Source organism: Mus pahari, chromosome 23, assembly GCF_900095145.1.
Source record: "Mus pahari chromosome 23, PAHARI_EIJ_v1.1, whole genome shotgun sequence".
NCBI lineage: Eukaryota > Metazoa > Chordata > Mammalia > Rodentia > Muridae > Mus > Mus pahari.
The window spans coordinates 33,721,694-33,735,152 of NC_034612.1; the positions used below are offsets into that span (position 1 = coordinate 33,721,694).

The 13,459-nt window shown below is 44.1% G+C and overlaps 1 protein-coding gene across 2 annotated transcripts in view; it reads left to right on the forward strand.

The window, feature by feature from the left end:
• The first annotated feature begins 8,322 nt into the window (after window positions 1-8,322).
• Cyth3 (cytohesin 3) overlaps window positions 8,323-13,459 on the forward strand; it is an 82,700-nt gene continuing 77,563 nt past the window's right edge. The window contains exon 1 of one of the 2 annotated variants that reach the window (XM_029533458.1): window positions 8,323-8,341. The gene's annotated coding sequence lies outside the window, so the exon portion shown is untranslated. Of the gene's footprint in view, window positions 8,357-13,459 lie in introns of both variants that reach the window. The other variant, XM_029533457.1, reaches the window with a different exon arrangement.

Genomic DNA, 13,459 nt, shown 5'->3' on the forward strand with positions numbered 1-13,459 from the left:
GTAGTTAAGGTGTTTTCCCTTCCAGATTATCTAGAACAGTTCTTGAACTAGGCCTCTACTGGCTAGTGTGGCTCTGTGCCATTGCCAGATCTGTGTTTCTGAATGTGCCGCTGGGACCGATGAGGTGATGGGACTGACTTGTACCTGCTGCATCTCCTGTCTGTGTGGGTGCAGGCGCAGTTTGTGCTCAGGTGCTCTGAAGTATAGGGTACTCAGTAAACAGGAAAGAAAAGCTGGGCTGGGAGCCCAACTTTCACCTGTCAGTCAAGTGCTAAGCCTGAAGTTCGAAAACAGTGTTGGTAAGGCCTTTTTAGCCTTTGCTGGCGGCACTGCAAATTAGTCACAGCTCTCAGGAAGGGTTAATGTACCCTGCCTAGGTCCTGTTGGCTCAGATCTGTTTCTTGCTCTTGCCTTGGGGAGGGACCGTGTCCTGCAGGTGCATTTCCCAGACATTCTGTGAGTGGTCTTGCTGGCTGGGTTTGGCCAGTGGGAGCTACTAGGGAGTTTGGAAGCTGAAAGAAAGGAGAAACTAGGTTCTCTTGTAAAGGTTCTTGCCCCAGGCCGTGTCTCTGCAGCTGCTCTTCCTTTATTTAGGCTCCTGCTCCTGCCACAGGGTCTCTGCTTTTCTAACTCCCGCCTTTCCTAACCTCCGAGCTCTGGAAATGCCTTCTGTCTTCAGCCTCCCAACAGAAGGGAGAGCTTGTGGCTCCTCCTGGTCTCTGCGTTGTCTTACTGTTTCCTGTTTTTCTGTCACATGCGTAACCAATTCCCTAGGCCAATTTCCCTCTACTTCAGAGCCTTAAAGAGATGGTTGTTTACCCTGTTTAGACCCTGATATCTATGGGAAATGCAGGGCACTATCTTTTAAAATCACACTTTAAGGCCTCAGACCCAACGGTGCAGTTCTAGGAATTTAATGTGGGAATACATTTGTGTTTGTGTGAGGCAATAAAAACAACAGATTATTCATTGCCTTGAATGTCTTATCAGCAGAAGACTCGGGAGAATAAATTCTTAATATAGGGGATGTGACTGAGGCTACAGAGTTGAGGAAAGAGGCAACTGAGTTGATATAGACACACCCCCATGATGTTTGCTAAATTACAGAAGCAAAGTAGGAAAATACAGATTGTGTGCTAGTTTCTGGTTTTTGTTTTTGTTTTTGTTTTTGTTTTGTTTTGTTTTTGTTTTTTAAGGAAGTGCTCATAGATGAATGAACATTTTCTGGAAGGTTAAACAAGGAACTAAGAACAATGATCACCTGTTCAGACAGGTTGATGAATTTAAACAGGGAGGAAACATTTCATTCTCTGCCTTTTTATTTCTTGAAATTGGATAAAGTTAAACTAAATCTGTCCTCACCTTGCTAAGATTAGAAAACAAGTCCCTGGGGAAAATATTCCTCTGTGCTGGTCAGAACTGCCCCCCCCCCCCCCCGGGCACAGGGGATGTTTCTAATTCCTGTGCTTGAAGGCTGAGGCAGGGGACTTGCAAAGAATTTAAGTCCAGCCTGAAGTACAGAGTGAGTCCTAAGGACAGCGTGGGCTACAGAATAAGTCCTTCTCAAAACAAAACAAACAAAAAACCATCTCTACAAAACCAGGATTGGTGGGGCACACCTTTAATCCCAGTACAGAAGGCAGAGGCTGGTGAATTTCTATGAGTTTGAGGTCAATCTTACATACTTAGTGAGTTCTAGGTTAGCCAGTACTATGTAGAGAGAACTTGTCTCAAAAACAAAACAAAATACCCCAAGACAAAACTCTCAAAACAAGCAAAAAATAAAATACATACCTGTCTCCTACAAAAGAAAGGAAGACATCTCCTTTTACAAAGAGATTTCCATCTTAAAGCTTCCTTTTTTGAGGAAATTAATGTAAGATAAAATACTTAAGTCTAATAGAGTATGTTCCCTGCATGCATTCACTGTCTGTATAGACACCAGTAACCACTCTCCTCTTGAGAGTTTATGGTGGGACAGGTGCTTTTATAGTGTGCATTGAGCGGGCTCTAGCAGTAATCCAGACTTTGGTACGGTCTGTATCAAGTGGCGGTTCCTATGCTTGCCACAAGGGTAGCATCCCAAGTAAGGCAGGTGAACTTCCTGTGCTCATGGAACTTACGCTGGCATGGCGAGGCGGACTTAAGGTAACTAGATTTCTAAAATAATCAAAAATTACTCTAAATGCCTTGAAAGACACGAAGAAATGACCAGAAGGGTGTTGGAGGTGGGACATGGAAGGTGGGGGAGGTGGGAGAAAGCCATTGGCCTAGACAGCCTCTTGGAGGAAGGACTCCTTCAGGGTCAGCCTGAGGGGCTGGTGAGCCAGTGTGTGGCGTTACTCACAGTGCAGGAAGTCCATTTCAAACAAGACAACATCATTAGATTTATGTTTCACTCATTTTATCTAATGTTTATACAATGCTCTTTGTCAGGTCCTGTCTTTTGTGCTTTACACACCTTGATTTACTACACTGTCAAGTATTACTAGCTACAGACAGAAACGTGGAGGGAGGGGGAAGCTAAGTAGTTTGTTTCAAATGTCACAGCTGCTAAGTGGTGGAGCCGTGCCTGACTTTTATCTGTGTTCTTGTTTGAGTCTGTATTCCTTTTTTATTATTATTTTTCTTTCTTAAGACAGGGTTTCTCTGTGTAGCCCTGGCTGTCCTGCAACTCACTCTGTAGACAGAGATCCACCTGCCTCTGCCTCCCAAGCACTGGAACTAAAGGCAGGCCGTGCCACAGCCTAGCTTGAGTCTGTATGTATGTTTAACCGTTGCCTACCTTGCCCTTTTAGGAAAGGTGTTCCTGGGTCCTACTGAAGAATGGATTGGAGGAAGAACAGAGGGTGTGGGCACAGGTTGTCATGGTTCAGATGACAGTTAACATCAGCTGCAGGATCGGGGAAGCAGTGGTAAAGGGGTGAAAGACCATGTGACTTGTCTCCATACAGCTGTGTGCTCTGGAGCCAGAGGCAAGCAGGCATCTGTGAGTTCCAGGCCAGCCTGGTCTGGAGAGGGAGACCCTGATTCAGAACAGACAGACAAACCATGGTGCACAGTACATAATGTCTCCATCTCTCAGAATTAGGATACTAGCTGTTGACAGTGTGTGGTATGACTTTAGGTATTATTGCAGATAAGTCCCTTCATCTCTGTATATAGCAGAGGCTTGACCCTCTGTCTCAGTGTATAGCAGCGTCATCCTTCTGGTTACTCCAGCCAAACAGAGGGTGCTATCTTTCACTTCTTTGCCTGAGCCTTCAAACACCCTCCCCCACTCAGCTCCTTGTCCTTGTTTACGATACAGCCAGAGTATGTTCCACTACCACAGCATCTATTAACGTATATACATTGTACATATCCTAATGTATGTACTTTAATATATGCTAAATAAAAAACCCTTTGTTCTCCTTGACCCCTTTGTAAGTTTTTTTTTTTTTAAATTTGTTTTGTTTTGCTTTTGAGACAAGTTCTTACTATATATCCCTGGGTGTTTTAGAACTGAGACCTGCTTGCCTCTGCCTCCCAAGTGCTAATATTAAAGGCATTTGCCATTACAACTGGCTCCTGTATAGCCCATCTTCTTTAAAAAGAGTTTGCTGTTTGTTTGTTTGTTTGCTTGCTTGCTTTTAAAATCTGTGGTGTCTATGTGTGTGCCTGCCCGCCTGCCTCTGTATCTGTGGAGGTCAGAAGAGAGCATTAAATCCCTTGGAAGTAGAGTTAGTAGGTGGCTGTGAGCCTCCTGACATGGGTCTTCTGCAAGAGTGGCGAGTGCTCCCCAGCCCCAGGTCTTGCTACCTCAGCATTTCCCCACTCCCTTCTCCCTTTACTCCAGGTACACCCTCTGGGCTCTGCCAGGTAACTCCTGCCTCAGGACCTTTCTCAGCTGCCCCCAGGCTTTTCCTGCTGGCCGGCTGCACCTGGTGCCTTCCGGATTTCATTCAGAATCTTGTGACTGCAGCAGCTCCTTATGAGGAGCCCTCCCTCAGGCAGCCATCCAGCATCACCCAATGTCTGTCTTTCCTTTTCTCCGTTCTCATTTTCTTCTTCTAGTTCCACTTTTCAGTGCTCAGCACCCCTTGCCCGTTGTGTATTTGTTTATAGTCAACTTCTCTCACAGAGTGTAAGTTCTAGCCAGGCGTTTTGGCATATGCCTTTAAGCTCTTGGGAGTTAGAGGCAGGAGGACCTTCGTGAAAACAGGGCTACACATCGAGATCCTGTATCAATAAAATAATTTAAAAGAATGTAGGTTGGTTGTATGGGTGAAGGAATATTATATGCTGCTATGCCTTTAAGATGTAAAATACCACTCTGCGCATCTTTTGTATGTCAGGCCTCAGTAAAATTATTTACTTATTTTGATATGGTCTGTGTGCACATGCATGTCTGTGTATGTAGAGGCCAGAGGTTGAAGACTGGTGTTTCTCACACCATACACAAGAACTAGTCAAGGGCTCTTCACCTTTAAACGATTTTATTTTTATTTCATGTTTGTGTTCCTTGAATATGTATACATGCAGTGCCCACAGAGGCCAGTAGAGGGCACAACTTCACTTGCGACTGGTGTTAGAGATGGTTGTGAGACACTGCATGAGTGCTGGGAATCGAACCCAGACATTTTGGAAGAGTAGCCAGTGCTTTTCACTGCTGAGCCCCTCCCGCCTCTCCAACTGTTTTTTGAGAAAGTTGCTCACGAGAACCCAGGGCTCACCAGTTGGTTGTTGAACTCCTGGGATTTGCCTGTCTCTGACCCCCCAGCACTAGGCCTGCAGATATGCAGGATCTTGCCTAGACTTTTCCTGGGTGCCTGTGCAGCAGCCTTTCACCGCTGAACTATCTCCAGTTGTCAGTAAACACTTCAGGTCAGTGTGGGGGGGTGTGCTTATGTATGGCTCCTTTTTAATGATGACACTAATGTGGACTCTGTGGATGCTTGGCAGCATGCATGTAAGTGTAAGATGACCCACCTAATGGTAGAGAGACTTTTGTTTGCTGCTTTTAACTTCCCCCACATTCTGTCTTTGTCCCGTGTTGAACTCTGACGTGCTGATTTTCTATTGATGTGGTTACATTGAGATGAGCTCTGTAGGCTTGTGTCTCTTCATAAATGTGTGAGGCTTTCTGAATCTGTTGTTGTTTCTGCGTCTGTGTTGGCATCACAGCCAGCGGTTATGGTTTTCGTGCTTTGGGTTTTCCTACATTTCCAGGAGATTGCCTTCTCGTTAGGATCTGGTGAGTGCGACTCTGATTTCCCAGCAGCCCCAGCATTTTAATCCACATTTGTGCTCTGGCTCTTATCCTAAATGTCCACCTGCCTCGGGAGTAAGATACATTGATGTACCTTTTTTTCTTTGTAAGTATACGGGTCTTTTGTCTGGACTATGTCTGTACCCCGGAAGAGGGTGTTGGGACCCACTGTAGACATTGTGAGCTACTGCGTGAGTGCTGGGAATTGAACAGAAGAGCTCTGGAAGAGCAGGCAGTGCTCCCAGCCTGGGGGCCCCTGCTGCAGCCCCACAGCTCTAGCTTTTGTTGCTTTTCTAGCATGAAATGTGCTTTGAAGGCTCCAATGGACACACTGACAGTTTGGAGGGGTTAGCAGTGGAAGATGATTTGGGTTTTTAGCTTCTGTGAGTAGGCTTACAGAGCAGAAAAGAGGGCTCACGTGTGTGTTGTCAAAAATGTCTGCCTTCTCCACCTTCAAAGGCTGTTTTCACTGAGTACCAAGTTTATTCCCAAGGTGCTGGAAAGGGACGGTTTGTTTCATCCATTGCCATGCATGGGCTGCAGTGTCTCTGGAGGAATCAGCTAAGGCTCACTGCTCCTTGGAAGCTAGTATGACTCTCCGCAGCTCACCTTCGGCCGTCTTCTTGTTTGCCTGTCAGCTGTGTTGGGCCCAGAGGTGGCTTCCCTCTGATCTGTCCTGACTGGGATGAGTTGCTGCTGCTGTTTTTCTTCTTGGAAGAGCTATGCCAAGGCTTGATCTTAAATAAGATGTGCAGAATTCTTGGTCATTGTCTCTTCATTGCTCCTTCTCCTAGAACTCTGATTGCATGTAATTAGGTGTGTCTTCCATGTTGTTGTGTGTGTACATATGAGACTAGTTTCTGTGCTTCTCATTATTTAAAACTCTGTGTATGTGTGTGCACGTGCATGTATTCGTGTGTGTGTGTGTGTGTGTGTGACATATTTCTGGAGTAATCAGGTTGTATGGGGAGCAAAAGTGACTCCTTATGCTGAGAGCATAGGTGAGCACAGACTGCCCCAGCAGCACTGGTCCCCAGGAGCACTGGTCCGAGTCACCCCTTGGAAAGAGTCGATGAGCTTCAAGGAGCTGATGGAAAGTTTTGGAGGAAGTGGGTTTGTCAGTTTGTAATACAGGTCTGTATTACACAGGACAGTTGTTAAGTGAAAAACTTTTTTTTGGTTTTGCCCCCTGCTTTTTTGGGACAGTTCTCTACTATGTAGTCTTGTTTTTCGTGGAGCTTGCTATGTAGACGAGGCTGGCTTCAGTGTCATAGAGCCTGGAGAGGCTTTTGGCTATCTAGGAGCTAGAGATACAAGGCAGTTGTGAGCTCCCAGTAGATCCTGGGAGCTGACCTTTGGTCCTTTGCAAAAGCAGTGAGTGTACTTAACTGCTGAGCCAGCTCTCCAGCTCTTTAAACCGTCTTAAAAGTAGATTTTATCAACCTAGCCTAAAATCTGCTGAAGATACATAAAATATTTTGACTTTTGGGGAAAACAGTGAATGATTTAAGTAAGGGTGGAAAATACCTTTGTCTCCATCAGACTTTTGAAGTTAACTGTGTTCATGAACTTTAGAGCTGTTGTCTGACTCTCAAAGTATGATAAGATAGACTGGGGTTCAGAAATGTTGCGTCCTCTGCCTAGAGACCGCCCAGTAAGCCTTTTATTTCAGATAAATGTCTTTCAGCCCTGAGTAAATATTAGGAGAGACCTACTCGAGTCAACTTAGTTGGCCAAGATGATTCTGTAATTTACTTTTACAGGACAAATTGACTTTCTGGACAGTCTCAGTTCTAGTAAGTCACCAGGAGCACTGTTCAAATAGGGGGTGATAAAGCTCTGGCCCTGGGCTCTCAGCAGGGCTATAGTCAGTGCTGGGCTCTTTTTTTTCCCCCCTTTTGACAAACATACTTCTGTAATTGATAAATAAGCTCAGAAATGTCCTATAACACTAAGCATTTTAATGATGACTGAAAGGTAATTACTAATTACCCTCCCCCTGTTTTCATCCAGATGTTTGGCAACTTAGAGAAAACAGTCTGACTGCAGTCTTAAATTCACTTTCATGGGAACATATAATATTCCCCGTTTACTTTGGACAGCGGCATTTCCTATTTCTGTGGACAGATGCATATGAAACACATGCTCTTGGAGTGGCGTTTGCGGTCCCCTGAGGATTCTCGGAAGGAGGAAATGGGCTGACCTATTTGGTTGCTATGAAATAAAAACAGTCTTGTTTTCTTTCTTTCTTTCTTTTTTTTTTTTTTTTTTTTTTTTTAGTGAACATCTGGGTTGCATTTATTATTTCACATTCTGGAGGTTCTTTAAAAACCACAATTTGATAATGTGAGGGTTCATTAAAGCAGCAACTATTTAGCTATTTCTAGAGTTGATTTAAATAATAGGGTGGCTGATGGAATTAAGTAATTTTTTCTTTTCTGTAAGGCAGTACCTAAGTAACGCTCTGCGATCTGAAACCATAAAACAGGGGCCTAGGTATAGGTGGGAGGGGCAGGAGAGGAGGGTTAGTGAGCAGTCGTCTCTTCCTCTGTCGCCTGCTCTGGGAAGCTGTGTTTGCTCTCCTGCCACAACTCCACCCCGTTTTCTTCTTGTGTGTAGAACCAGGAGGTGTGCAGAAGTCCTCTCCCCATCAGGACACCACAGAGTCTGGTAGTCCAGCAGCCCCACTTATCACCAATCCTGGGAGGCGGGCCGGCACAAAGGGCCAATAGAGAGGGGTTTCTAGGGGAGCTGTCTCCTCTTAAATAACTACATGGGGGATATGGTTCTTTTTATTGCACTGAGCTTTGTTGAGCCTCGATGGCTAGCCAGTTTGAAGGTGTGGTCTCCTTTATGCCTGAGTTTTAAGCCCACATTCTCACAGAAGATGATTTTGCTCAACTAACCCCCTGTAGCATTGTTGTCTCTATATTTCCTGTCACACAGGGCAATAAATTCCTTATTAGAATGGCCAGGAAGAGGTGTTGTCTCTTAGAGTCAGAGGTGACAGGCCTGAGGCAGTGGGGCAGCAGGGAAGCTTCCGTCTCTCTCACTGCAAGGATCACGTCGCTGTAGAGTGCCGAGTGAAAGGTATTTTCCTTTTCTGTAAGTATATTAATCATATATATTTTTCTTTCTAAAAACTGAGGTAGGTTATATTTTCTTTTTGAGATCGACACTTTGTTCTTCTGCATAAAATATATAAACAAAATTATGTTTTCATATGCTTAGGATATATTTATAGTTGTACTTGGCAGACACTTATGATTATGGTTCTTTCAAGCATATATATATATTAATGCAGTGAGGAATAGTGGTGCGGATATGGGCAACATAACATTCTGTTAGGAGACAGGACTCCCTTTTAGTTCTTAGCAGAGAGGAAATAAAGGAAAATAATCAAGAATGCCCTTTGCCAAATTTCACTAATTAGATTAAAATTTTTTTGAGTTGAGAAGAGATCAGACAAATGAATTCATTTTTGTTTGTGTTAGAGTATGGGAAAGTAGAGGATTGTAGCTTCTTTTAGATGTCTGGCCTGCTCCCATGACAAGGCTGTACAGCCACGTGTGGGAGGGAGGGAGGCTGAGTGATTACAGACTGTGGTTCAATACAGACTGCATTGTTGAGAGAGCATGGATGGTGTGAGAAGAGGAGGATGCCTTTCACGGCCAGAGAGCGAGCATCGTCATGTAGGACAAGCCTCTAAAACTGCATTTCCTCAGGAGTCAGGCTACCTGTGATTCCCGTAAAGTGACTCCAAAGCTTTGCGTTCCTCTGTTTTAAAGGCTGGCTCTTGTGTAGTTCCTTTCATCTGAAATAGGGCTGGACTCTGCTCGTCACATGGGTAATGGAGGGCTCAGGCTTCCTTCCCTTCTTCCCTTCAGATTCCTCTGTCTCCTCTGCCTCCTCTGCCTGCTCTGGCTCTCGGTCCCCAGGCCTTGTCCCATGGCCTTCACTCCTGATGACAACCATTAGTGGAACAGAGTCAAAGTAGGACATATGTGTCCCACCCTCATTTGGCTGCTGGGGTAGAAGTTCTGTTTCATAAAATGCCTGGTAATATGGCTGGACATGCAGAACATGACTAATCTTTCTTTTTAAATCTGGAAAGAACATACGCTCTTTCCCCTGGGATCCTGTCGCTATTAAGGCTTTGACATTTAGTTTTTAGATTTTAAGACTCTGTTAGTCTTCACATTGCCTCTACCATTCTCCTTCACAGTAGAGGATAGTTGGTCTTCCTGTCAATTTTTATGGATTATTTTGGTCTTGCATCTGAAGAGGGATGGAGACCATCTATTTTAGAAGAGTTTTACAAGTTCCACATCAAGAACTTTTATTTATTTGACTTTTCCGATTTAGTTATAAAAGGTTTTGATGGGGCAGAAAAGAATTCAGTCTGGCTAGGCAAACTCAGTCGCTGAGCAGTGTGAGGCTCTGGGCTCCATCCTCAGCACAGCAGTAGTGAAGCACAGTGCAGTGGCCCAGGAGCCGAGAACGTGGGAGTGTGCTCTTAGGGTGGCTGCCTTAGAGGAACAAGTCCTCCAGAGCGCTCCCTTTCAGGAGTTTGGGGTGGCTGGGTTTTGTCCTGCTTTTAGTAGATTAGTGGTGGGCGATTTCAAGAACAGGTTTTTACAGGGGTGCCTTTAATGTAACTAGAGAGTTGTAAAGTGTTGGCAGCAGGGCTGTCAGCCACTGAGAGAGAGGAAGCAGGCTGGCAGGCTTGGTCTGTCACATACAAGTCGGAGAGCGTGGCTTCTAGTCTGTGTGGATTGAACTTGATGTTCTTAGTTCTTAACGTGTCGATCGTGCCTTTCTCTTACCTCCATGTAGAGAGTGTTACTTCTATAAGTTAATTGACCTCTGGAACTCTGTAGGCTTGCCACAGCACCTGAGCCTTTTCTGTTACCATCCCTCATCTTCATGGCTGACATGGTAGGAGTCGTGCTGCTGGAGATAGTTGAGCAGCCATTTCTTCTTAAGACCCCTCCTGTTGTCCAGTCTTATCCATTTCCCATATTCTAGGTCAGGCACTGAAAAGAAATCAACGCTCTTCTTCGTGGCAAAAGCATCGGCTGTAAAGTCTCCGACTTCTGAATCCTTGGCTGCACTTAGTGTGCTTGCACACATAGACATGTGTGTGGACATGGTGAGCCTAGTATTTGCACTTGGCATTGGCATATACATTGTTTCTACCTGAGTTGTGTAAGTTGCTTTCCTTGAGCTTCAGATTTTTCATCTGTGCAGTGAATGTTCAGAGCTCTAAGTGAAATCGTCAAACAGTGGACACATCTGCCAGCCCTCAGTGTGTGCCAGCCCTCAGTGTGTGCCAGCTCTCAGTGTGTTAGCCCCTTGCCTGCCCCAGGCCACAGGCAGACAGTCAGTTGGAGTGGCTTCTGTTGGGTGCAGGAGAAACTTGTGATTGGCAAGCTATTTAGTTTTTCTTCCTACACTTTGTATTCTGCATGTCTTTAAGTATACATGTTTTGAAAGAAGACTATGACAAATAGTCCTGAATGTTTCCTTTGAGCTGGTAAGGTCAGAGTCAGCAGTTCAGTCAGCTTTCATTTATGTTTTCTGCATCTGAACTGCCGACATTTTGTTCATTCGCTTCTTTATATAATTTAAATGGTATATGTGTGTGTACGTATGTGTGCATGAGAAGCTACATGAAAGTAACTTCTAAGTATCATTACATTTTCTCCATAAATACTTTAGTATCTGGCTTGCTGTGGACACTCTTCGGTAGAATCACCAACCATGGTTCCACTTAAAGAGTAACAGCAATTCCCAATGGACCTAGGGGCTCAGGCTTGTGATCTCAGCACTTGGGAGACCGAAGCAGGATGCTGCCCATCTATCTAGTAAGTTTTAGGTTCAGCCTGGACAAGTAGACAATCAGACCTTGTGTCAAGCGTGCATGCACACGTGCGCAGATTTCATATTATTTTACATAATAATCCAAATTCAGCTATCTTGGATCGTTCAAACTATTTTTATTTTTAAGCCTTATTTGTTTATTTCTTGTATATGAGTGCTGTGCCTGAACGTTCATCTGTACATTGTGTGTGTACCTGGTGCCTGTGGGGGCCAGAGGAGGGTGGTAGATCTGCTGGCACTGGAGTTACAGAAAGTTGTGAGCTGCCACGTGGGTTCTGGAACTCTAACCTGGGTCCTCTGGAAGAGCAGCCAGTGCTCCTAACTGCTGAGCCATCTCTCAGCCGCACTGTTTATTCTTCTTACATATTTAGGTCTGATTAAGATTTACATCATATGGTCTTTCAGTTTTCTCTTTTTTATGATGAGTATAGTCCTACTGCCTAATACTCTTTGCATACTGTAGACTAGATTATCCATATGAGCTAGAGAGACGCTCTAAAGATTTAGTTTCTTCTTTAATGCCACTTTCATTACAAATATGTTAAAAATCATTGTATAAATTCAAGGTCAAAGTTGTATTCATTTCTTGTGGGTTTTTTTTTTTTTTTTTTTTGGTAAATGTGGCCTAAGTTGGTCACCAGAAGTAGTGACCAAATGGCTCAGATGCCAGTGGTGTCTGTCTGTCTGTCTGTCTGTCTGTCTCTCTCTCTCTCTCACACACACACAGAGAGAGAGAGAGAGAGAGAGAGAGAGAGAGAGAGAGAGAGAGAGAGAGAGAGAGAGCTCATCTGGCTTGACATAGTGAAGATTCTATTTGAATATTTGGCCGAGGTTTTATAATGAAATGGACTATAGGACTGGAGAATTTAGACAAACTGTAGTTATACAGCATAAAAGAAATATTTGCCGTTAATATCCTTGGATATAGAGTACACTGAATTCTCTCAGGAAATGGTCTTTCTTTTTTCCCTCTCTCTTCTCAGACTTTAAAAAAGAAATGAACTTTAGCTGCAGCTGAAGCTAATACAGGGTCCGGCTGTAACTTTTTGCTGCTGTTCTTACATCCGGTGATGGCCATAGCAAACTCATTGTATGAGAATTCAATAAAGGAAAAGGGCAGGGTGGGAAAATGTGACACCCTATAAAAGCATTCAAGAAATAGCAACGGGATCTAGGAGTCTCCCGCTCAGAAGGCCGATTTAAATTCCATTCTGAAGTATTAATTCTGTTTGTGAGTATTCTAGTAGGCGTTTTAGTTTTTTTCCCTTTTAATATTATGGATACACCATGTAACCAGAGAGTGTACGTGAGGCTGACACATTTTCAGTGGGAGGCAGAAAATAGTAACATGTGAGAACCCAGAGGACCCAACTGCGCCTCATGGAAAACAGAGTGAGAATTCTTCAAAAGGCAGTCTATGCTGAGGGTGGGATAGAGCCAGGTCCGCTCCGTTAAGAGAAGCCAGGTTCTCTTCTCTTCTTTTCTTTTTTTCTGGAATACTCCTATGTGTGCATTTACCATCAAGCCATTAAGTTCAGAGTCAGCAGCTCAATGAAAATTTTAATTTGCATCTGTTTAAGTCTGTCTATAGAAAGCCATTGGATCTTGGCGTCTTTTAAGAACCAACTATATATTATCACCCTGTAGCTGAAGGGAAATAGTTTTGTGATTAGTGGACTGATTGGAAGGCTAGTGGCTTTCACACAGTTGTGCATCTTGGACATTTTGTTTTTCTTGTGTGTGCGTGTGTGGGAGTCACATTTCTCATATTTCTTCTAATTGTAGCCAGACATCCTGTTTGGGGGCTATTTGAGACCAGTGCTGCCTATGAAGAAATCATGCGGTCTGTGGAAGCCTTCTTAGTCGTCTTAGATTTGATTTTATAGGCAGGTTTCCTTGAAAACCCCAGTATACTATTTTTAGATCTATGTTTCTGCGGTTCAGGGCATTAGCAATATATACATATTAGCACAGAAATGTTCACTATCTAAAGGCTATTTAAACTTTATAGAAAACCACTCTAGTGGTGCTTTCGTGGGTATAAGGGACTAGCTCTGCCGGACAAATGTAAGGGATGAGAATCTACTTCCTAGAGTGTTGCTGGGTCTGTGCCAGATACTAAGTCTTCTTTCCTGTCTTCCAGTAGGAAGGGACTGTCTCCTATCTTCCAGTAGGAAGGGACTGTCTCCTATCTTCCAGTAGGAAGGGACTGTGTCCTATCTTCCAGTAGGAAGGGACTGTCTCCTATCTTCCAGTAGGAAGGGACTGTGTCCTGTCTTCCAGTAGGAAGGGACTGTGTCCTATCTTCCAGTAGGAAGGGACTGT